The sequence below is a fragment of the Talpa occidentalis genome, unplaced genomic scaffold (genome assembly GCF_014898055.3).
Source record: "Talpa occidentalis isolate TD23 unplaced genomic scaffold, MPIMG_talOcc4v2.1 talOcc4.47, whole genome shotgun sequence".
In the NCBI taxonomy this organism is placed as follows: domain Eukaryota; kingdom Metazoa; phylum Chordata; class Mammalia; order Eulipotyphla; family Talpidae; genus Talpa; species Talpa occidentalis.
In genome coordinates, this window is record NW_023604828.1 from 2,014 (window position 1) to 25,581 (window position 23,568).

A 23,568-nucleotide genomic window follows, 5' to 3' on the forward strand; every position below is an offset into this window, starting at 1 on the left:
TACATAGAGAACCCCAAAATCTCCACAGAAAAACTAATTCAACTCATCAATCAGTTCAGTAAAGTGGCAGGATACAAAATCAACACGCAAAAGTCAGTAGCCTTCCTATACACAAACAACAAATCTGAAGAAGAAGAAATCAAAAAAACCATCCCTTTTATTATCGAAACAAAAAAAATCAAATATTTGGGAATAAATCTAACAAAAGAGGTAAAGGACCTATACAAAGAAAACTATAAAACACTGTTAAAAGAAATAGAAGAAGACACAAAGAAATGGAAAGACATCCCCTGCTCATGGATTGGAAGAATAAACATTATTAAAATGGCCATCCTACCAAAAGCAATCTACAGATTCAATGCTATTCCAATCAAAATTTCAATGTCATTCTTCAAAGAAATAGAACAATTATTGATGAAATTCATATGGAATCACCAAAAACCCCGAATAGCCAAAGCTCTACTGAAAAAAAAAAAGAAGGAAATGGAGGCATCACACTCCCAGACTTCAAACTATACTACAAAGCCATAATCATCAAAACTGCATGGTATTGGAACAAGAACAGACATACAGACCAATGGAATTGAATAGAAAATCCAGAAATAAACCCACAGATTTATGGTCAACTAATCTTTGACAAAGGAACAAAGACTATGCATTGGAGCAAAGAAAGTTTGTTCAATAAATGGTGCTGGGAACACTGGGTTGCTACATGCAAAAGAATGAAGCTTGACCACTTCCTCACACCATACACAAAAATCAACTCAAAATGGATTAAAGAACTAGACATAAGACCTGAAACCATAAAATACATAGAAGGAAATATAGGCAAAACACTACGGGATTTGCACATCAAAGACATCTTTACAGACACATCACCCAAAGCAGTGATAGTGAAGGCAAAGATAAACAGCTGGGACTACATCAAATTAAAGAGCTTCTTCACAGCAAAAGAGACAATAACAAAAACAAAGAGAAACCCCACCAACTGGGAGAACATTTTTGCACCCAACACTAATGATAAAGGACTGATCACAAAAATCTGCAAAGAGCTGATGAGACTCAACAACAACAAAGAAAATAATCCAGTCAAAATATGGGCAGAAGAGATAAAAAGAAACTTCTCTATGAATTTCATCAATAATTGTTCTATTTCTTTGAAGAATGACATTGAAATTTTGATTGGAATAGCATTGAATCTGTAGATTGCTTTTGGTAGGATGGCCATTTTAATAATGTTTATTCTCCCAATCCATGAGCAGGGGATGTCTTTCCATTTCTTTGTGTCTTCTTCTATTTCTTTTAACAGTGTTTTATAGTTTTCTTTGTATAGGTCCTTTACCTCTTTTGTTAGATTTATTCCCAAATATTTGATTTTTTTTTGTTTCAATAATAAAAGGGATGGTTTTTTTGATTTCTTCTTCTTCAGATTTATTGTTTGTATATAGGAAGGCTACTGACTTTTGCGTGTTGATTTTGTATCCTGCCACTTTACTGAACTGATTGATGAGTTGAATTAGTTTTTCTGTGGCGTTTTTGGTGCTGGGAAAACTGGGTCGCTACATGCAAAAGAATGAAGCTTGACCACTACCTCACACCATATACAAAAATCAACTCAAAATGGATTAAAGAACTAGACATAAGACCTGAAACCATAAAATACATAGAAGGAAATATAGGCGAAACACTACGTGATTTGCATATCAAAGACATCTTTACAGACACATCACCCAAAGCAGTGATAGTGAAGGCAAAGATAAACAGCTGGGACTACATCAAATTAAAGAGCTTCTGCACAGCAAAAGAGACAATAACAAAAACAAAGAGAAACCCCACCAACTGGGAGAAAATTTTTGCACCCAACACTAATGATAAAGGACTGATCACAAAAATCTGCAAAGAGCTGATGAGACTCAACAACAACAAAGAAAATAATCCAGTCAAAAAATGGACAGAGGAACTAAAAAGAAACTTCTCTGAAGAGGAAATGCGAATGGCCAACAGGCATATGAAAAAATGTTCAACATCACTTGCAATCAGGGAAATGCAAATCAAAACTACCATGAGATACCATCTTACACCAGTGAGAATGGCACATATTAAAAAAACTAGCAACAACAAATGTTGGCGAGGTTGTGGAGAAAAAGGAACTCTTCTGCACTGTTGGTGGGAGTGCAAACTGGTCCAACCACTATGGAGAGCAGTATGGAGATTTCTGGACCTACTAAACATAGAGCTTCCACAGGATCCAGCAATTCCACTCCTAGGTATTTACCCAAAGAACACAGAAACATCAATTTCAAAGAACACCTGCACCCCTATGTTTATAGCAGCACTGTTTACAATAGCTAAGCTTTGGAAACAGCCCAAATGCCCAAAAATAGATGACTGGATCAAGAAGATGTGGTACATATATACCATGGAATATTACTCAGCATTCAAAAAAGATAAACACATGCAATTTGCAGCAACATGGATGGCACTGGAAGGGATCATGCTCAGCGAAATAAGCCAAAAAGAAAAAGAAAAATACCGGATGGTCTCACTCATAGCAGGGATCTAGAAAACTTAAATAAGGGACCAGGAAAATGAATAACTATAAGAAAGTGAAAATCAAAATCAACAAAAACTATGAACCAGAGACACTTTTTGGGGGGTGGGGGCGGGAGGGGAGGGATTGGGGTCAGAATGGGGGGATTGCAATTGTATGGGGAATATAAAAATAAAATTTATTAATTAAAAAAAAAAAACTTCCCTGAAGAGGAAATGCAAATGGCCAACAGACATATGAAAAAATGTTCAACATCACTTGTAATCAGGGAAATGCAAATCAAAACTACCATGAGATACCATCTCACACCAGTGAGAATGGCACATATTAAAAAAACTAGCAACAACAAATGTTGGCGAGGATGTGGAGAAAAAGGAACTCTTCTGCACTGTTGGTGGGAGTGCAAACTGGTCCAACCACTATGGAGAGCTGTGTGGAGATTTCTGGACCTACTAAACATAGAGCTTCCATATGATCCAGCAATTCCACTCCTAGGTATTTACCCAAAGGACACAGAAACATCAATTCCAAAGAACACCTGCACCCCTATGTTTATAGCAGCACTGTTTACAATAGCTAAGCTTTGGAAACAACCCAAATGCCCAAAAATAGATGACTGGATCAAGAAGATGTGGTACATATATACCATGGAATATTACTCAGCATTCAAAAAGATAAACACATGCAATTTGCAGCAACATGGATGGCGCTGGAAGGGATCATGCTCAGCGAAATAAGCCAAAAAGAAAAAGAAAAATACCGGATGGTCTCACTCATGGCAAGAATCTAGAAAACTTACATAAGGGACCAGGAAAATGAATATAAGAAAGTGAAAATCAAAGCAACAAAAAACTATGAACCAGAGACACTTTTTGGGGGGTGGGGGGCGGGAAGGGAAGGATTGGGGTCAGAATGGGGCTTTTGCAATTGTATGGGGGAATATAAAAATAAAATTTATTATTTAAAAAAAAAAACAAAAAAAAACGAAACAAAAATCATGTACTTTTCACAGCATAATAAATTTTTAGGAGTAATTGTTCTTCAACAGAGATAAAAAGCTCCACTATTACTGTGCATGATTTCCTAGATAATATTAAAAGCAATGCAATTATATTTATGGTAATTGATATGGTTCTTAACTGATAATGATCAGGGGTCGAGAGTTTAAAACATAAAGCAGAACATGCCTTGCACTTTTTAAAGTCAAGTAAGTGATCTGAAGTTGGCTTTGCTATTGCAGACCCTGGGCTCTTACTGTCTTAATTGGGGTAGGAATGGAGAGAAACTATTGCTAAGAAATTCTGTGTCCCCTCTTCTTTCATTAATGCCTCTATCTCCCCCAAACCAGAACTGTTATTTCCTCAGGAAAAAAAGTGTAAGTCTCAGTTCTCTGGCTAAATGAGAGTCATGCATAACAAAGATAAATTAATTTCACAGTTAATCCCAAACAACAGTTTCAACCCTATTTTATTAGTGTCCTATGCTTACTAAATAAATTGGCTAAACAGAATCCACAGATTACTATAAATATTTGAATTCATCCAGAGCAATGATCTCTTATTAAACTGTAGAGACTTGTCAAAGTCCTAAGGAGCAGTTAGAGTCTGCCATTTTGTTCCTGGTCTTAATGGACCCCTGACTTGGAGACCAGTGCTAAGCTTTCTCACAAGAGAGGTTGAATACAGTACAACTTAATTAGACCATTTAGGTTTTTATTTGCTTGGGTATTTATGAACCAAATTCAGTAGAGCCAGAGAATTTACCCAGGTGTAAAAAATGAGGGGAAAGATCATTACCTTTGATGTAACAGAGAACAGTAAACCCTAAGGAAAAAAAGCTCAAAGGGAAATCAATTTTTTGATAACCTGGAAATCATATTTTAATGCACTTATGACAGCACAAATAATTGCGTTTGAGTCTTAATGACTTTCAGTGAACCAGAAACAAGAGTCTATGGCATTACCATATTAAAACCTTGGCATATTTTAAATTTCCTGAGTATACAGGAAAACGTTAACAGTGTTGTTAGTTGAGGCTATCTTGGGGTACTGAGATTATGATATGTTCTCTGTACTTATCTATACCTGTAATTTCCCCACATAAATATATATTGCTTTTATAATAACAGGAAAAATAATTACAATGTTTCTAAATTTAAAAAAAATAGTCGCATATACCCCCATCAGCTGGAATTTCTCAATGGTTTTCTAAATGTCTTTACCAGGAGAGAGGCAAAGTACGCAGATGTCCAAGAGCTCCTTATCTAATTTTCAGTTCATTTTATATAACAAAGTTTCACTTAAAATATTTTTTAAATTACTTCTCTTATTTTTTCAAAACAGTGGTTGAAAGGCATTAATTCATTTCAAATAGCTTCTCAGAATTTACTATATACAAAGTTCTGCACTAAAAAAAATAGGACTTTCTAATGTTTTTCTACTCCTGCCACAAAAAGACACCTATGCACCCACTTTTTTTTCCCACCATTATTCTTTTTCTCCCATGAGTAAACCTCAGCTATGTGCTGGTTTTTCCAATATTTACTCACCTTAACTCAGCATCACAAAAATCAAGAAAAATTGAGCATGCAGTAACAAAACTTTACTTGAGAATGGAGTGTAATAATTAAGGGGAAAATAATTAAGTACCTGAGACCTTACACCTTCATATATCAAGGGTTACTGAGGCTGGTGTGACTAGTCAATCATTATAAGTAAAAACTATCTGAGTAATACTTGAGTATTTTACCACTTCCATAAGTTATAAAAAAGTTTAAATGAATTCCTTCCTTCTGTTTTCGGATAAAACTAATATGACGAAATCGGAGGCCACCCCGGTGGCACAAGGGGTTAAGCATCAGCACTATGGAGCTATTCACTGCCACTGCAGCACAGGAGTGCCATCCCTGGCCAGGGAGGTGACCCACACGGTGCAGCAGACCTCTCCTGTCTCTACCGCTTCTCCCCTCAGCAGTGTATGTCAGTGGATCTGCCTGTTCTGCCCACTCTGTCTCTGGTGCACCCTCTCACCACCCACACCTCTGGCCTGTACCCCAGTTCTTATATGTATAAATAAATAAATATGATGAAATCTGCAGGAACCTCAGGCAAAAGTGCATGTCAGTGACCAAAATGTATTATAAATATCATGTAGAGAAAAAAAAATTAGCAGAGCAACATGGTACAGAAGAAAGAGCACTGAAAGACTTGGGGTTCAAATCCAAGGTCTGGCTTTGGGTGATTTAACCTAAGTCTGATCTGGACAACAAATAATAAGACCTTTCTTGCAAAAGTGCTCCAATTAGAGATTACGTATGTACAGGCTCAGGTAAAGCATATGTAGACATGGTAGTTACTAAGAGAGAGAACCCACTCCTTGCACAAGGCAGAGGGGCCCCACACTAAATTAATGAGTATCTGCATTCAATTTGGGAAGGGTTGTGTTTGTGTTTCATAACTACTTGAAACTATGTACATTAAGACAAATTCTCTTCAGCATGGGAAATTAAAGATGTCAATCTTGGGAACTATCAACAGCCCTATCTCCTGCTATATGGAAAAAGTCTACTCAAGAAAAGACTAGAGCTGATACCTGGAGAAAAGTCAAAAGGAGGCAATGAAAAAATCTTGACATTGTCCAAGTCCACCTACCCCTCTGTCCAGTGTCACTTTCTAATAGCTTGGTTACTGGCCGTTTTAATGAATAAAAAAGCACTTGTTAGTCTAATAATAGGCAAGATGTCATATGTAAAAGAGGGAGGCCTGAGAATAAATATTCTACCCCCAATTTCATATCCTAATTAATATTTATTAAGTGATGAAAGAAACTTATACCATCACCAATTCTCTGCTTTAGGTTATCTAACAGAAGCCCATTTCACTCGCTAGAACTGAGTCTCGTGTACATCCTTGACTTCAAGGCTGACTGGCAAATGTAGCCTCACTGAGTACTCAGGAAGAAGAGTAAATGGCAAGTTTGATGAAAAAATAGTAGTTTCTATCCCAGTTACTAAATGATAGAAACTGTTATTTCTATTTCAACTTAAGAAAGCTGTAACTTAACCAAGACAACTTAGTAAGAGACTGAGAAAGGTTTTGGGAGTATAGGGCATCCTGGAACTTCTAAAAATTCCTGATTAAAGCACTGCAGAAATTCTAATTTCAAAAAAAAATTAACAGAAACCCAAGAATATTAAATAAAATAAAAATAATTTTTCTAAGAAGACTTTCCCCACATATTTGCATTTACCTTGTTGGAATTTTTCTTCAAAGAGTAAATTTAATCTTGATTCTAGTTTTATCTTCCCAATGGAACTTTTAAAGTAAGCTAATGGTTTTGATGTACATCCAACTCAAGCGGCATAATACACTATTATATAGGCTGCTCCATCTGGGAAACACTTAGAGATAAAGGAAATAATCTGACTACTGGCTTCATAAAAATTGCTGCTCTGAAAATTAGTTTTTTAATGTAGAAAATAAGATCATATTTAAGGCTTCTTATCTGGCTTAGCCTTTCTTAGAGAGTCAAGGGATTCCAACTGAATAATGATATGTAGCAAAACACTGCAGTATAAGGAATAGAGACATTTCATATAATGCGAACAAGAATACATTTATTTTGCCATTCTGCATCTAGAGTTATTCTTAAGAGTTGGCTTTCAGGCAGTAGAACCAAAAATAACAGATAAGAATAAAGTACTTTAATACTTACTAGGAAATACTAAATAGATTCTGATAGCACTGAAAGGCAAGGGACAGTCACACCTTCACCAGTATTATGTTTCGTGGCCAGAAAGTACTGTAAGATAAATATAGGATCTCAGAAAGAATAAGCACAAAAGCAAAAACAGATTTATACCACTGCATGTATGATAAAAATTTCTTGAATTAGAACCCTACTATCAACATTGCTACTTGGTTTTAAGAGTTTAAAGTTGTCTAGATTTGTACTTGGAGTTACATTTAAGAAATATTCTAGCAAAATATTTTACAACGTTCAGAAAACTTATTGGTCTGCTTCAAAATTAAAACATCTAAAACAAACAAAACTTTACCTGTGTTTGTCAGAAAGTAGCTACTGTTTTGATCCCTAACCAGAAGAAATCAAGCACATGCATACAGATATCCTCCCAAAACCCTGTATGTTTCCCCTCCACCCACCCAGAAGTCACTTGCAGACAGTTCCCATTTACCACCATAGCTTACTGCAGTATCTCCTTATTTGAAGGCATCCTCTGACCACATAGAGGAGGGAAGGAGGGAAGGAAGGAAGGAAGGAAGGAAGGAAGGAAGGAAGGAAGGAAGGAAGGAAGGAAGGAAGGAAGACTGATGGACAGAAGTAGAATTGAGCACATGGGTAATGAAAATGTAATATACACAATACCTTTGTGCTTTAATTTGAATCAAGAGTGTCAGACACAGCCAGTAAGATAGCTGGACTAAAACTCAAATTCATCACTTTGAAGTCACAATTGGAACATTTGGAAGTCACAACCTCTGCTAGAATAAATGCCGGGGTGATTCTTGTGCTTTGCCAATTATTACCAGAATGAAATGGAAACTTAAGACCCGAAAACATAGTTCATTGGGTACTCTACCCAAAGTAAATTGTAAATTGTTAACTTAGCACCTTTAGATACAGCAGTGAACACAAAAGATAAAAACTCCAGACATCAAGAAATTTACAATTCTGGTGTTCTGGTTGGAGGTATGTGAGCTGAACAGAAAAGGTGAGCACCCCTGGGTGATATGCCTAAGAATCATCTGCAGTTCTCAGGTACTGCAGGCTCCCCCACCCCTATACTTATCTTCAGCATCTAATTCTATAATTCTCAGAGAAGGAAACAAAAATTTTAATAAGTACCCCAAAGTATCTGATAAAATGTGAGAAACACTGCCTTAGAATTTCCTAGCATACCTTTTTTAAAGATTGATTTATTTATGCATACAAGAACTGGGGTACAGGCCAGAGGTGTGGGGGTGAGAGGATTCACTAGAGAGAGTGGGGAGCAGAACAGGCAGATCTGGAAATGCCTGCTGAGGGGAGCAGCAGGCAAGTCAGGATAGGTTGCGAAGCCATGTGGGTTGCTCCCTGGCTGGCCGGGGCTTGATCTCTGCTGCTGGCTGCAGACAGCTTCATAGGCTGTGTCCCACATGCCGCAGGCCCTCCTAGCATAATTTATAAACTACATACTTAGATGATTTCTCCAGGCTCTGCCTTTCCATCTCTTTTCAGATAGTTATCAATAAATATATTTCAAAATGGGCTTTGATAGATGTCCATTGACCTAAATCTGAAAATTTATAAAGTTTAATAAGGAGTAGCCTTCATGCCAAAGCCACAGTCAAATAAAACAAAGTACTAAGCCGCATGTCTTAGATCCTGAAAGTATTCATACCATGAACTGGACAAATGAAAACATATCAGTTGTTCCTTAGAGGAGGTCTTACCCAAGTATCTGAACTATCTATTTCTGTCAGTCTTTTCTACTCTTGAGTAGTCATTCATCAAAAATGATAACTACAATTTATGTTACTCTTTGTATCCATGCTGGTATCCTGTCATGTGGTAGGAAAAAAAAATATATATATATATGTTTGCACTTGTGAATCCTTGAACAAATAAAACAATGACTGAATAAATAAATGAACTAACAAATAAGTAAGTCAGCCTCACTCATCTGTTTCCTTATCTAGCAAATGATCTCTCTCTTCATGATGTCCAACTTCCCTTCCAAATCCCTCATCCTAATATTGAGATCATGACAAGCAGGAACAAAGAGAAAAACAGTCAAATATTAACTATTGCTTTCAAAACTTACAAAACACTCTTTATCGCATGGCTTCTAAGTCCTGGATTTGGTTACCATTCAAATTAAATTTGCAAAAAATATATTTAAAAAGACAGCTTGTTATAATAGTTTATAAGAGTTTGCTGTCCTCCAACTCACAGCACATCCTCCTTCATTTCAAAAACTTAACTTTTAAAATAATCGCAAGAGTGCCTCCCCGGTGGCGCAGCGGTTGAGCACTGGGTTGCGAAGCTGCCCGCAGCCTCTGCAGTGCCGGTTCGATCCCCGGCTGCTCCCCGGCCACCGGAGGAGGGACCCACATGGCGCGCAGACCTCTCCTGCCGCCCACTGCTCCCCTCAGCAGTGTACTCCGGTCCTTCTGCCTGCTCTGCTCCCCGCTCTGGCTCTGGTGAATTCTCTCACCCTCCCGCGCTTCTGACTGTACCCAGTGTTGTATACATAAATAAATAAATCTTTAAATAAAATAAAAAATAAAATAATCACAAGAATTTGATGATGATGATGACGACGACGACGACGTCGACATGACCAAGCCTCTGACATTTACTTAGGTGTGACTGCCCTCTGCTGGATAGAGTTATTTTTCATATGAATCTCTGGGTAGGAAGGGATTTATTTAATCAAACCCAAAGTTAAGGCTCATTTATTTCCTTTCTCCTTTTGCATAAGGCTTCACACTGGCTCAGCAAAGCATTGCTACTATGCCTATTTTTATTCAAAATTGTCATATTTTGTTCACAATAGATTATTTTGAATTTCAATTCCTTAAATATTGCATTAAAATATCATTTATGCACAGGTGCATTGAAGGAAATTCTATGGGGACTACACCTGGGGAGGGAGCAAACATTGTTTAAAAATGAACAATGATGTAAAAATAAATATATATATAGATATATATTTTAAAGTTTCAGTAGGAATTGACAAAAAATATCAGTCTTTATGTGCTCCCTTAGATTTTGCATCTGAGAAAAGTACTTCACTTGCCTCACCCCAGTCCCAGCCCTGATAAAACTACCCCCTAAAGTACTTTCTGCTAGGGAAGCAGGGAGGGGGCAACCATATTTTGAATATATTAAGGATACCATCCCTCACTAGCTCAAGGCTCCCTAAATCATACTCCTGCAGAGTCAATTACCTACCCTTCCCTATTTTCTATATAAATATTGTATCCCAAAAAATAAATAAATAAATAAATAAATATTGTATCCCACTCCAGACTGTGAGTTCTGTGAAGGCAGGAACTATATCTGGTATTTATTCAAAGAAGAGGATTGCTAGTCCTTAGCACAGACCTGGCATATTGTAAACCTCCATAAATATAAGTAGAATAAAAAAATAAATATCCCTGGGGAAAGACGGAAGAATCATATAGCAGACTTTTTCATCTTTGGACAGCTCTATTAGAAAGATCTATGAAGCAAGGTAATGACAACAACTGCCATTTACTGATCACTTGCTGCCTGGCAAGTGATCTCATTTAACTCACACAATAATCTTATAAGGCATGTATCATTATCATCCACATTCCCATAAAAGAGAAATCTAAAGCTTAGAGAAATACAGAACCAGAAACATTTCTTCCTGTAGCTTTCACATCGGTTCTATAACCTTCCCTTAATATTACATTTTATGCAAAAATAATTCTAATACCAAAATAAAAAAAAGGTTATATATGTTATGTGAGAGTTACTTTACTAAGATCTTGAAAGGATAAAAAAGAAAAGTAAAACACATTTCTCTCTTGAATCTTCAGCCTAGGAAAATGGAGAGGATATTTTCAAGTGTGCAAATGATAATTTGTTCAGTAGTTTCAAGGTCATAAGAGCACTAAATAGAAGTTCAAATGAAAGAATAGTTAAAATCTGTTTGAAGGGATCAATATTTCCTTCATAAAAGGCATCAGGAAATCAAATATTCCTTGAAGGAGAGATAAGATATAAACAGATAGAATTAGGAGCACAGCGCAGTGAGGGAGACTGTAACATACTGTTAGGGACTCCACATGCCAGGCTGAGGGCTGCGTATGTAAACACTTCCTAAAGGAAGTGAATGACGGACATAAATATTTTTTTCCAAATTCGACAGATATTATAGAAATAATTAGAAGGATGGCTTACATAATACATTACTTGTTTTATAACAAAGTTTCATTATAGAATAAGAAATAAAGCACACTGATACAGTATGGATGTAGCTTGTTTTCCTTCAAAGGTGGAAGAAAATGTAACCAGAACACAAGAATTTTATTGACTGGTTAAGCTGTCTAAAAGTGAGTCGAGATCATTCATTTTTAGAGTGTAATTATTGAAGACTGGAAGTGTTCCAGACACTGAGCTAGACTCTGGGTAAGTAAAGGAAGGACACCAGCCTTAAAGGGTAGGAAAAACTTTTCAAACAAAACAGTGTAAACACTGAGATTTGAGAAATAAGGAAATACCAACACCAGACTCTGGTGTTGTTGGGAGGAAAGAGAAATGAGAGAAAGGAACAGTCAAACTCCTGCTCCTACAGAAAGAGCAATAAGAGCTAAAGTCTGGAAGAGGGAGGAGGAGGTGTGATCTTTTAGGAGAACTGTGGTTGCTTTAAGCTGGAGCAAAAGAGTGAAATATTAGACTAGGTTGGAAATTAAGGCCCAATTTACAAAGGGCCTTGTGAGCCAATAAGGGTTCTGGGCTTTATTGTGACAATAATGGGTGGGCATAGAAAAGGCTCAAGAGAAGAGTAATAAACACAGATTTGCATTTGAGAAATGACACTCTAGCTGTTGCACAGGGACTAGGTGGGACAGGGAGAGACAAAACAGACAAGTAAGGATATTTGTGTTTACAAATAGGGTAAAACACAATGGTATCCAGAACTAAATTAACAACAGCAGTAATTGAAACATGTATTAAATAACATTTACTAGGAAGACTCAAAAGTCCTTGGTGATTGGACCTCCCTGGGGGCGCAGGCATTTGGGCGCAGCACTGTGAAGCTGTCCACAGCCTCTACAGTGCTGGTTTGATCCCCGCCGGCCTCGGAGCAACCCGCATAGCGAGCAGATCTCTCCTGTTTCACCCACTGCTCCCCTCAGCAGTATATTTTGTCAGTCTGCCTGTTCTGTTCCCCACCCTGTCTCTGGTGAATCCTCTCACCCTCCTGTGCATCTGGCCTGTACCCCGGTTCTTGTATAAATAAAATAAATCTATTTTTTTTTAAAAGTCCTTGATGATTGATGGATGATGTCACAGACTGATAGTCTATGTCCCCTTCAAAATGTATGTTGAAGCCCTAACCCTCAGTATGGCTTGATTTGGAGACGGAACCTCTAAGGAAGTAAGGTAAAATTAGGTCATACGGATGAGTCCTGATCTGATAGGAATAATGTCCTTATAGGAAGATACACTAGAATGCTCCCTTTCTCTCCCTCTCCCTGCCTTCTCCACACACCCCAAGCTGCACTGCCATTGAGGACACAGTTAGATAGCAGCCATCTGCAAGCAAGGAGGAAGTCTTCACCAGAAGCTTAATTTGCCACCAACTTGATCTTGGAATTACCAGCCTAAAGAAATATGAGAAAATAAATTTCTGGTGTTCAAGCCACTCAGATTGTAGTAGCACAAGCACAGCAATATAGATGGGAATTCAGGGAGAAAATAGGTGAAGTGGAACCTCCAGGACTTTATCTCAGTCACTGGATGGCTTGGAGTACACATCACCAAGAGAAGAGCTTGGAAGAAATGGGCTTGTGGGAAAGCATAAGTTCAGTTTGGGGTAGATGGTTTGTGAGAGACTATAGGAAATCCTTGTGGAATGTCCAGTAAACAGGAGAAAACAAAAATCTGGAATTCCAGAAACTAAAGCTATACCACTTGGCAATGATCAGCATATGGATGATAGAGTTTTGAAAATAAATGATATTTCTTAGGAAGAATATGGTAATAAATGAAAAGAAAAAAGAACTGAAGACATAAGTCAAAAAATTGGCAATATTCAAGGAAAGAAGAATTAAGAGATCTTAAGAGCAAAAGGAAATGACCCAAGAATATATGACTAAAAATAAAAAGCAAAAGAGGAAAAATATTCAGGTATCCATGAACAAATAGTGTCAGATGTTAATGGGAGATGAAGTTAGATTAAGGACAGAGAAGGATGCATGGGTTTAACAAACAGTAAAGAAATACTGATGACCTGGAAAAAAAGAACTTTCATTGGAACAGTAGGGGCAGCAGCTGTGGTGCTAAGAGTTAGTGCTTGGATTAGCGAAATAAACTCTAAGAGAAATGGAAGCAAAACAACACAAGAAATAAGGTCAAAGCATGTTTGCATATTTTTTTTACCCTTGAGATATGATTTTTAATAGATGTAAATGAAAGACATTACTAGGAAGTATAACAAGAATCTTTATTTGTGCAATGCTTTTTTTTAAAGATTTATTTATTTATTTATTTACACAAGCACTGGGGACAGTCAGAAGCGCGGGTGGGTGAGAGAATTCACCAGAGCCAGAGCAGGGAACAGAACAGGCAAAGTGACGAAATACACTGCTGAGGGAGCAGCGGGTGGCAGGAGAAGTCTGTGCGCCATGTGGGACCCTCACCGGTGGCCAGGGATTGAATCGGCGCTGAAGAGGCTGCGGGCAGCTTCACAGCCCAGTGCTCAACCGCTGCGCCACCAGGGGAGGCCCAGTGCTATTTTTTTAAATTAGGCTATTTGGCAAGTTAGAAATGAAGTCACATTTCAACCTCATAAGGAACTTGATTAGTATATTTTGTTCAGATTAGGTTTTACTAGAAGTGAACCCTTGTGAATCTCTGCACTTTCAAAACTGTTACTTTCATTTATTGTAAAGTGACTTGAAAGCAACTATAAATGCATAATGAAACCAGGCAAATTCCAGGAAAGTTATCTTTATGTATTAAGATATTTGGTTGTCTTTGTTAGTATTTTAAGATAATAATAGTCTGTACATTATCATAATCAAATGATCTGTATTAACCCAGAAATATACAAATCTGTTGTCAAGATAGGAATCTCTAGATTATAATGAGTCTAGAAGAAACTAACCCTGTCCCTCTCTCTTGCCTTCCCCCTCTTTCTGTACCTTATAATCATCCAAATGCGAAGAACCCTAAATCAGCAGCTGGTAAGATCACAGCCAGTGTTGTTTTTTTCTTTCTTTCTTTCTTTCTTTCTTTCTTTCTTTCTTTCTTTCTTTCTTTCTTTCTTTCTTTCTTTCTTTCTTTCTTTCTTTCTTTCTTTCTTTCTTTCTTTCTTTCTTTCTTTCTTTCTTTCTTTCTTTCTTTGAGAGAGAAAGAAAAAGTTTATTGAGGAAAAAAGGAACAGAAATGAAGTGGGACTCACAGGCCAGTGGAACCAGGCCAGGGAGGGGCAAGGAAGCCGCGCCAGTGTTGTTTTGATGTATATGTTTACCTATGAGTTTTAATTCTTCTGTAGGAGTCCTTTCCTGTTCCCACAAATGTAGCGAGGGATTCTCTCACTTTCCTCCTCCATGCAAAATCTACAACTGAGTATAATTAGGACTACCTTCTCACTTTCCCTTTGATTCTCTCCATCCTCCCAAGTCCAGCAGAGATAAAGCAGTCTTAACACAGAAGGAACCGGCTGTAACTGCTAATGGAGTCTTCCACCCTGTTTCTCTTTGCCAGATTTTGTAAGTTAGAAACTGACGCTTGGGCCTCCCTGGTGGTGCAAGGGATTAAGTCTCAGCACTATGAAGCTATTGGCAGCTACTGCAGCCTGAGTTCCATCCGTGGCCAGGGAGCTACCCACATGGCGCAGCAGAACTCCCCTGTCTTGCACTCAATACATCTGTTCTGCCCCCCACTCTGTCTCTGCTGAATCCTCTCACCCCCACCCCAAACCTCTGGCCTACACCCCAACCTTTGTATACATAAATAAATATTTTTGAAAATAATAAAAATTAAAACTGACCCTTATTTTATCTGCAGTTGGCTGCATGTCAACCATCTCCATAGTATGAAGGTAAATTTCAAAATACATCAGACTGACAAAATTTACAGGGAGGGAGAAAGTTCTTATATCACAAAATATTATCTTGCCACTTAAGCAAATAAACGAACAAAGAAAGAAAGAACAGGGGGAAGGCTGTTAATATAATGAGAAAAGTTTTAGCTCCCATCATCAAACAACATAAATGACACACCTTGAAAATGAAAAAGCAGGAGCAGAAAAATAAAATAGAATTAAGGAATTCAGAGGAAACACTGACAATAGAGGGAGCATCAACCAAATTAAAATTTAAGCAATAATAACAACTGAAAATATCAATAGATACAGAGAAGGCATTTCATAAGATTCAGTACCCATCTATGATAAAAACTCTAACTAAGACATGGGAAAAGAAGAAACTTACTTCAATATTATAAAGACCCAATCACATGGCTAGAGAGCCACAAAAACAACAGCTTTGGCCAAGACCCTGACTTAGGGAAAGAAGACCTGGGCTATGGCAGCCAACCCTACCCCATGGAGGAGGGTTTTCTTGAATCCATTGGGAGGCTGAGCCTCCATCAGAAGCAGAAGCATCAGCCTTGGTGGACCATCAGGCACCCTCCCCCACTGCCCCAACCACAACCATCACCATCACCACCACGTAGGAGACTGCTTTAGAAAACATCTCACCTCTTGCAAGGCCTCCCAGGCTCAGGGAAAAACTACACTGGCCAGGCAATTAGAACAGGACTCTCCCAGGGCCCTGATTTTCAGCACAGATGATTTTTCCTTCAGGGAAGATGGTGCCTACCAGTACAATTCTGAGCAAGAAAAGCAGTGAAATTTGGTATACTCCCTATGTTTATTGATAATACCAACCTCCATGCCTGGGAAATGAAGCCCTATGCAGTTATGGCACTTGAAAATAACTTGAAGTTACATTGCCAGAACCTGACATTCACTATAAATTCAACATTCATGAAGTTCCAAGAAAAAAATACACCAAATGAAATAACAGTATGAATATGATGTTACATTTCACAGTATGCTTCATGCAAGAATACCAAGCATATTGAACAGAAGCCAGGACAGGAATAATGCATCACCTTCCAACAGTGCAGGATATGGAATAGCTACACAGTCTCCAAAACATGGTAGCTTCTCAAATGAGAGCTTCTTTAATAGAAGGGGTGGTGGTCACCATATTAGAGGCATTTCTTACTGACATTCAAAATCTTCCTAAGTGAGTTTGTACTTCAATTTTTAGTATTTGTTAAAGCTTTAATTCCAGTATAAATAGTCAGACCTGAAGGTTTGAGAAGTCATTATAGTCATCTTCAGCAAGTATTTGTTCATGTGCATTGTCTGAACCAGGGAATTCTGCAGATTTGATTGAACAAAATTACTTTCTCTGGGGAAAGAATTTGAACCTGAAACCTGAAAACATACCCAAGAATATACTCGGTCCATAGGTAATCAAAGTATTGATAACATATCAAGCTCCAGTAACCCTTTTCACGAACCAACCTACTTTTTCAGGAACTCCATCCCCATCAGGGAAGTCGGGGAAAATGGGGAAGAGAAGAGGGATGCGGGAAAAATTTTAGTGCCAAAATATGAGGTGTGATTGTAATGGTACCGATTTCCCCTTACTCGGGGAATATTAGCAAAGTAAATACTTTGGGACATTATTCTTTTATTCTAGTGATGTATCATTGTTAAAAATGTCAAATCCTATTGAGCTACTGAGGAAAATCAGTATCATTTAAGTCACACTGTGTGTTTTAACCACTTTTTTGAACAGAAGTAAACCTGAATAGCTTTTGGCTATGGAGCTAATAGTGTAAATAAAACAAGCCTACCTTCACCAATTTTAAGAGTAATAATCCAGCAATTTTAAAAGCAAATTAAAAAGCCTTTAAACATATATAATCAGTTGGTAGCGCAAATGTTTGAGAGTGTGAATAATTAAGCATCCCAGGATATAAATCATAAATGGATATGCGAAGGATAAATAGTCTCAGGGTCTTGAGGGCCTCCAGGTGGCATAGGGGATTGAGTGCATTGCTGTGAAGCTGACCGCAGCCTATAAAGCGTGAATTCCATCCCCCAGCTGGCAGGGAAGCTACCCACATGTCACAGCAGACCTCTCCTGGCTCGCGTGCTACTCCCCTCAGCAGTGCATTTCAGTCTGCCTGCCTGTTCTGTTCCCTACTCTGTCCCTGGTGAATCCTCTCACCCCCCGCACTTCTGGTCTGTACCCCAGCTCTTGTATGTATGTATGGGAATATCTTTGGAAAAAAAAACAATCTCAGGGTCCTATAATAATGTAAACAGTGAATATTGATTCCACCCAAAAAGCATAATATGACAAATTAGGAGGAAGGGTGTAGAATCTAGGATGGGAATTGGTGTTGAGAAAATATAAGAGAAAAAGACCTCAACTTTTCTACTACAAAATCAGTAGACTGCACTTAAAACTGAAAAACTGAGGAATATCATTGAAGCATGCGGATCTGTTTTACAAATGACAAAACACATGCATTTTTTTCCTACTCCTTTTCAAACTAATGCTTTTAAATTGTAACTTGCAACAGGATACATGTGTTGTACTGACAGTAGCAGAATTTCAATTCAAGTATGATATGCAAAATCTGTACTTTTAATCCTAGGATGTGCTGATTCTGCCTTGCTGGCAATGTCATCTTTCATATTCTGGGCTCCATATTCTACTCTACAAGATGTGCATTTCTAACGCCAGTCTCACATAACATCATGTTAGGAATATTACTCAGAACTCATTGCATAGAACTGTACCAACAATTTGATGGTTGAATATGCTAACAAAGAGTAACACAGCGTCTTCTTTAAAAATGAACTGTAATAGCAAGATCGCCTTATAATTTTAAATAATTATTTTAAAATAGATAATTCTCATTCCCGACTTCTTAAAATTGTCACTGTAGGGGCAGGAAGGACACGGAGCAGGATTTCTGATCCAGCAGACAAGGTAAAGGAGGAGTCAGAGTCCTCAGTGGCTTTTGCAGGTCTTTTATTTAGATTTACCAGGCATATGGCAGGCAGGGGTGCTGGGGGGCCAGGAGGATGGCAGTTCTCCCAGCCCCCAGCAAATCCTCACTCTTTCTGGGCTCTCTGGCGTTCTCTCTGCTTCTCTTTCAGCTTCTACTGGCATCCCCATGACACCACCCTTAAAAGCCCAGTCTTAGCCCAGGTGAATCCCATCTACCTATGCCCACACCCTACTCCAGGTGCCCGCCATCAGGCATGCATTCAGGACCGCAAGGATCCATCAACTATCCTGATGGTGCGAGGGCAGAAAAGCCTGATATTTTTTTCTTACCCTACAGTCACTGATACCTTTTATTAATGATTCTATGCTATCACTTTTATAGTCTCCCAGAAATACCCTTTTAAATATCGCAGGCAACTCTGGAGGAATTTTAAAGTAAATAGTAGTTCTTGGCTATCTGTAAATTGGAATCACCTGGGTAGATTTTAAAATTACTGATCCCTAAACTGCACTACAGACCAATTAAAATTAGAATGTTTAGGCATTTTTAAGGCATCCCAAGTGACTGTGTATTATAAATCCAGTGCTGAAAACCACAGGTCTAGTAGTGTGGTTCCTTGAACAGCCACACCAACATCCCCTGGGAATTTGTTAGAAATGCAAAATCCCCATGGGCTCAGAGTTACTGAATCAGATACTCTGGGATCAGGGCCAGAAGTCTGTGTTTAAACAACCCCTCCAGGTGTGTGTGATGCACATTCATTTCCTAGGGTTGTCATAACAAATAACCAGAGTATGCATGGCTTAAAACAACAGAAACTTCTTTTCTTCCAGGTCTGAAAGAGTCAGCAAGACAGGACTCCCTCCAAAGGCTCCTTCTGGTCCTTTCTTCTTGCAGCTTGTGGCTGCTGGCATTCCTTATAGCTGCCATCACTTCAATCTCCTCCTTTCTGTGATTTCTCCTCTCTCTCTCTCATAGACATAAGTCACTGGATTTAGGGCTCACCTAGATATCCTTACCTAATTACACCTGCAAAAGACACTCCTTCCTCATACATTCACAGGCCCTAGGGACATATATTTTAGAGGATTAAACATTTGACCCACTTTAACACTCAAGTTCAAGAAGCACTGTTAAAAGAAAAATGAATGAAGAATTCCACATCAAAAGATAATATCTTTTCATTTGCTCTTCATAGTCTTAATCATTGCCTTTTCTTTCATCTATTAGATTGTTGTTTTTCTATTTCTTTTCCACCATTTAACTGTTTTCTCTTTCATCACATTCCCTGGGGAAGAATCTTTCCATTATACCTTGACTTGTCTCTTTATAGTCTTGTTCACGCTGGAAACTTTGCATTTCTATTTTTAAAACCAAAGATTTGGGATATCCAGGGCCTCCGTAGTGGCACAGGGGTTAAAGACACAACACTGTCAAGCTATTGCCGCAGGCCACTGCAGCACAAGTTGGATCCCCTGCCCACCAGGGAGCTGACCCACTTGGCGCAGCAGAACTCTTCAGTCTCGCCTGCTGCTCCCCTCAGCAGTGTATTTCAGTAGATCTGCCTGGTCTGCTCCCCACTCACTCTGGCGAATCCTCTCAACCCAGTACCTCTGGCTTACACCCCAGTTCTTGCACGCATAAATAAATAAATATTAAAAAAAGGTTCAGGATATCCAACAAATAAAGCTGCCTTCTCAGATGAAGTATCAGAAACCATTGCACATAAAGCATAATCAAAATTGACTATAGCATTAATACTACAAATAACAATTCTGCACATAAACTTTAGGAATTCAAATTCTTTATTATTGCAACCAGTGCTCTCTAGTGGCCAATGTAAAAACTGATAGTTAAAAACAAAAACAAACGTTTCACTTGCTCACAATATAATGAGCATCTAATATGTGTCAGACACTGTAGATGTCTAGATGAGAAATCTAGATAAACTATAAACCCTGTCTTTCCATTTTTTTATTTTTTCTTATATTTTAGAAGTGCTAGAATAATATTTGATTGAAATGTTTAACTTTTTTGTATTTATATATTTTTTAATAATAAATTTTATTTTTATATTCCCCATACAATTGCAAACCCCCATTCTGACCCCAATCCCTCCCCTCTCACTCCCACCCCCAAAAAGTGTCTCTGGTTCATAGTTTTTTGTTGATTTTGATTTTCACTTTCTTATAGTTATTCATTTTCCTGGTCCCTATTTAAGTTTTCTAGATTCCTGCTATGAGTAAGACCATCCGGTATTTTTCTTTTTCTTTTTGGCTTTTTTTCGCTGAGCATGATCCCTTACAGCGCCAACCATGTTGCTGCAAATTGCATGTGTTTATCTTTTTTGAATGCTGAGTAATATTCCATGGTATATATGTACCACATCTTCTTGATCCAGTCATCTATTTTTGGGCATTTGGGCTGTTTCCAAAGCTTAGCTATTGTAAATAGTGCTGCTATAAACATAGGGGTGCAGGTGTTCTTTGGAATTGATGTTTCTGTGTCCTTTGGGTAAATACCTAGGAGTGGAATTGCTGGATCATATGGAAGCTCTATGTTTAGTAGGTCCAGAAATCTCCACACAGCTCTCCATAGTGGTTGGACCAGTTTGCACTCCCACCAACAGTGCTGAAGAGTTCCTTTTTCTCCACACCCTCGCCAACATTTGTTGTTGCTAGTTTTTTTAATATGTGCCATTCTCACTGGTGTAAGATGGTATCTCATGGTAGTTTTGATTTGCATTTCCCTGATTACAAGTGATGTTGAACATTTTTTCATATGCCTGTTGGCCATTTGCATTTCCTCTTCAGAGAAGTTTCTTTTTAGCTCTTCTGCCCATTTTTGGACTGGATTATTTTCTTTGGTGTTGTTGAGTCTCATCAGCTCTTTGCAGATTTTTGTGATCAGTCCTTTATCATTAGTGTTGTGTGCAAAAATGTTCTCCCAGTTGGTGGGGTTTCTCTTTGTTTTTGTTATTGTCTCTTTTGCTGTGCAGAAGCTCTTTAATTTGATGTAGTCCCAGCTATTTATCTTTGCCTTCACTATCACTGCTTTGGGTGATGTGTCTGTAAAGATGTCTTTGATGTGCAAATCACGTAGTGTTTTGCCTATACTTCCTTCTATGTGTTTTATGGTTTCAGGTCTTATGTCTCGTTCTTTAATCCATTTTGAGTTGATTTTTGTGTATGGTGTTAGGTAGTGGTCAAGCTTCATTCTTTTGCATGTAGCAACCCAGTTTTCCCAGCACCATTTATTGAACAAACTTTCTTTGTTCCAATGCATAGTCTTTGCTCCTTTGTCAAAGATTAGTTGACCATAAATCGGTGGGTTTATTTCTGGATTTTCTATTTGATTCCATTGGTCTGTATGTCTGTTCTTTTTCCAATACCATGCAGTTTTGATGATTATGGCTTTGTAGTATAGTTTGAAGTCTGGGAGTGTGATGCCTCCATTCCCTTCTAATTTTTTCAGGAGAGCTTTGGCTATTCGGGGTTTTTTGTGATTCCATATGAATTTCGTCAATAATTGTTCTATTTCTTTGAAGAATGACATTGAAATTTTGATTGGAATAACATTGAATCTGTAGATTGCTTTTGGTAGGATGGTCATTTTACTAATGTTTATTCTTCCAATCCATGAGCAGGGGATGTCTTTCCATTTCTTTGTGTCTTCTTCTATTTCTTTTAACAGTGTTTTATAGTTTTCTTTGTATAGGTCCTTTACCTCTTTTGTTAGATTTATTCCCAAATATTTGATTTTTTTGTTTCAATAATAAAAGGGATGTTTTTTTTGATTTCTTCTTCTTCAGATTTATTGTTTGTGTATAGGAAGGCTACTGACTTTTGCGTGTTGATTTTGTATCCTGCCACTTTACTGAAATGATTGATTAGTTGAATTAGTTTTTCTGTGGAGTTTTTGGGGTTCTCTATGTATATTATCATATCATCTGCAAATAGTGATAGTTTGACTTCTTCTTTTCCTATTTGGTTTCCTAGTAAGACTTTCTCTTGTCTTATTGCTCTGGCTAGGACTTCCAGTATTATATTGAAAAGCAGTGGTGAGAGTGGACATCCTTGTCTTGTTCCAGATCTTAATGGAATTGCTTTCAGCTTTTCACCATTGAGAATGATACTGGCTGTTGTCTTGTCATAGATGGCCTTTATGATGTTGAGGTATGTTCCTTGTATCCCAAGAATTTCAAGGGCTTTTATCATGAATGGGTGTTGCACTTTGTCGAAAGCTTTCTCAGCATCTATTGATATTATCATATGGTTTTTATATTTCTTTTTGTTGATGTGTTGGATAACGTTGATTGATTTTCGGATGTTAAACCATCCTTGTGTCCCTGGAATGAATCCTACTTGGTCGTGGTGAATTATCTTATGGATACATTGTTGGATTCTGATAGCTAAAATTTTATTGAGGATTTTTGCATCAGTGTTTATTAGGGATATTGGCCTGTAGTTTTCCTTTTTTGTGTTGTCCTTATTCGGTTTTGGTATTAGTGTAATGTTGGCTTCATAGAACGTGTTTGGTATTGTCCCTTTCTTCTCAATTTTTTGGAAGAGTTTGTGAAGGATAGGCACTAATTCGTCTCTGAATGTTTGGTAGAATTCATTTGTAAAGGAGGGGGCGGAGCAACATGGCGGCGAGGAGACGCTGCGAGTAAGATCTCCCATTAAAAAAAGTGAATAGGGAGGAAAAGCGGCAGGTCCCAGTGAGAACTGGGACACGGAAGATAAACGGGTGACGCCAGCGAACTGCCTGAAGAAGAAAGTGGCCATAAAAGAGGACTAGAAGGGAGGGAAGCGCAGAACCCTGCTCCCCTCCCCCGCCCACAGAGGCGGCACTCTCCGACCGGCAGAGAGGAGGAAACAACAAACCAAAACGGCCCACAAGAACAAACGACGCAGCAAGCGGGACTGTGAGTGGAAAGGAACTATTGCAGCCACCACACCCCGTGAACGGGAGCTGAGGCGAACCCTGCAGGATCCGCCGCGGCGGTGAGCGAACGGCTCCTGGCGCCATTAGAGAAGAACAAAGACTCCGGGAGACGCGCACACAGCCCGGGCTGCCGGTAAGCTGGCGCGGAAACGCGGCGCGCTCGGGGAGCTTGAAAAGCAAGTGCAGACCTGGATCGCGGCTGCCCAGGTCCCCGCGCCTGCGACCTAGGCTTGCGGGGAGACGCACGGAGGTCCTCACTGAGG

General features: G+C 38.5%; 1 pseudogene; it reads left to right on the forward strand.

Annotated features, from left to right (window-relative positions):
• Window positions 1–15,833: 15,833 nt before the first annotated feature.
• Window positions 15,834–16,551, forward strand: LOC119258461 (NEDD4-binding protein 2-like 1; annotated as a pseudogene).
• Window positions 16,552–23,568: the final 7,017 nt, after the last annotated feature.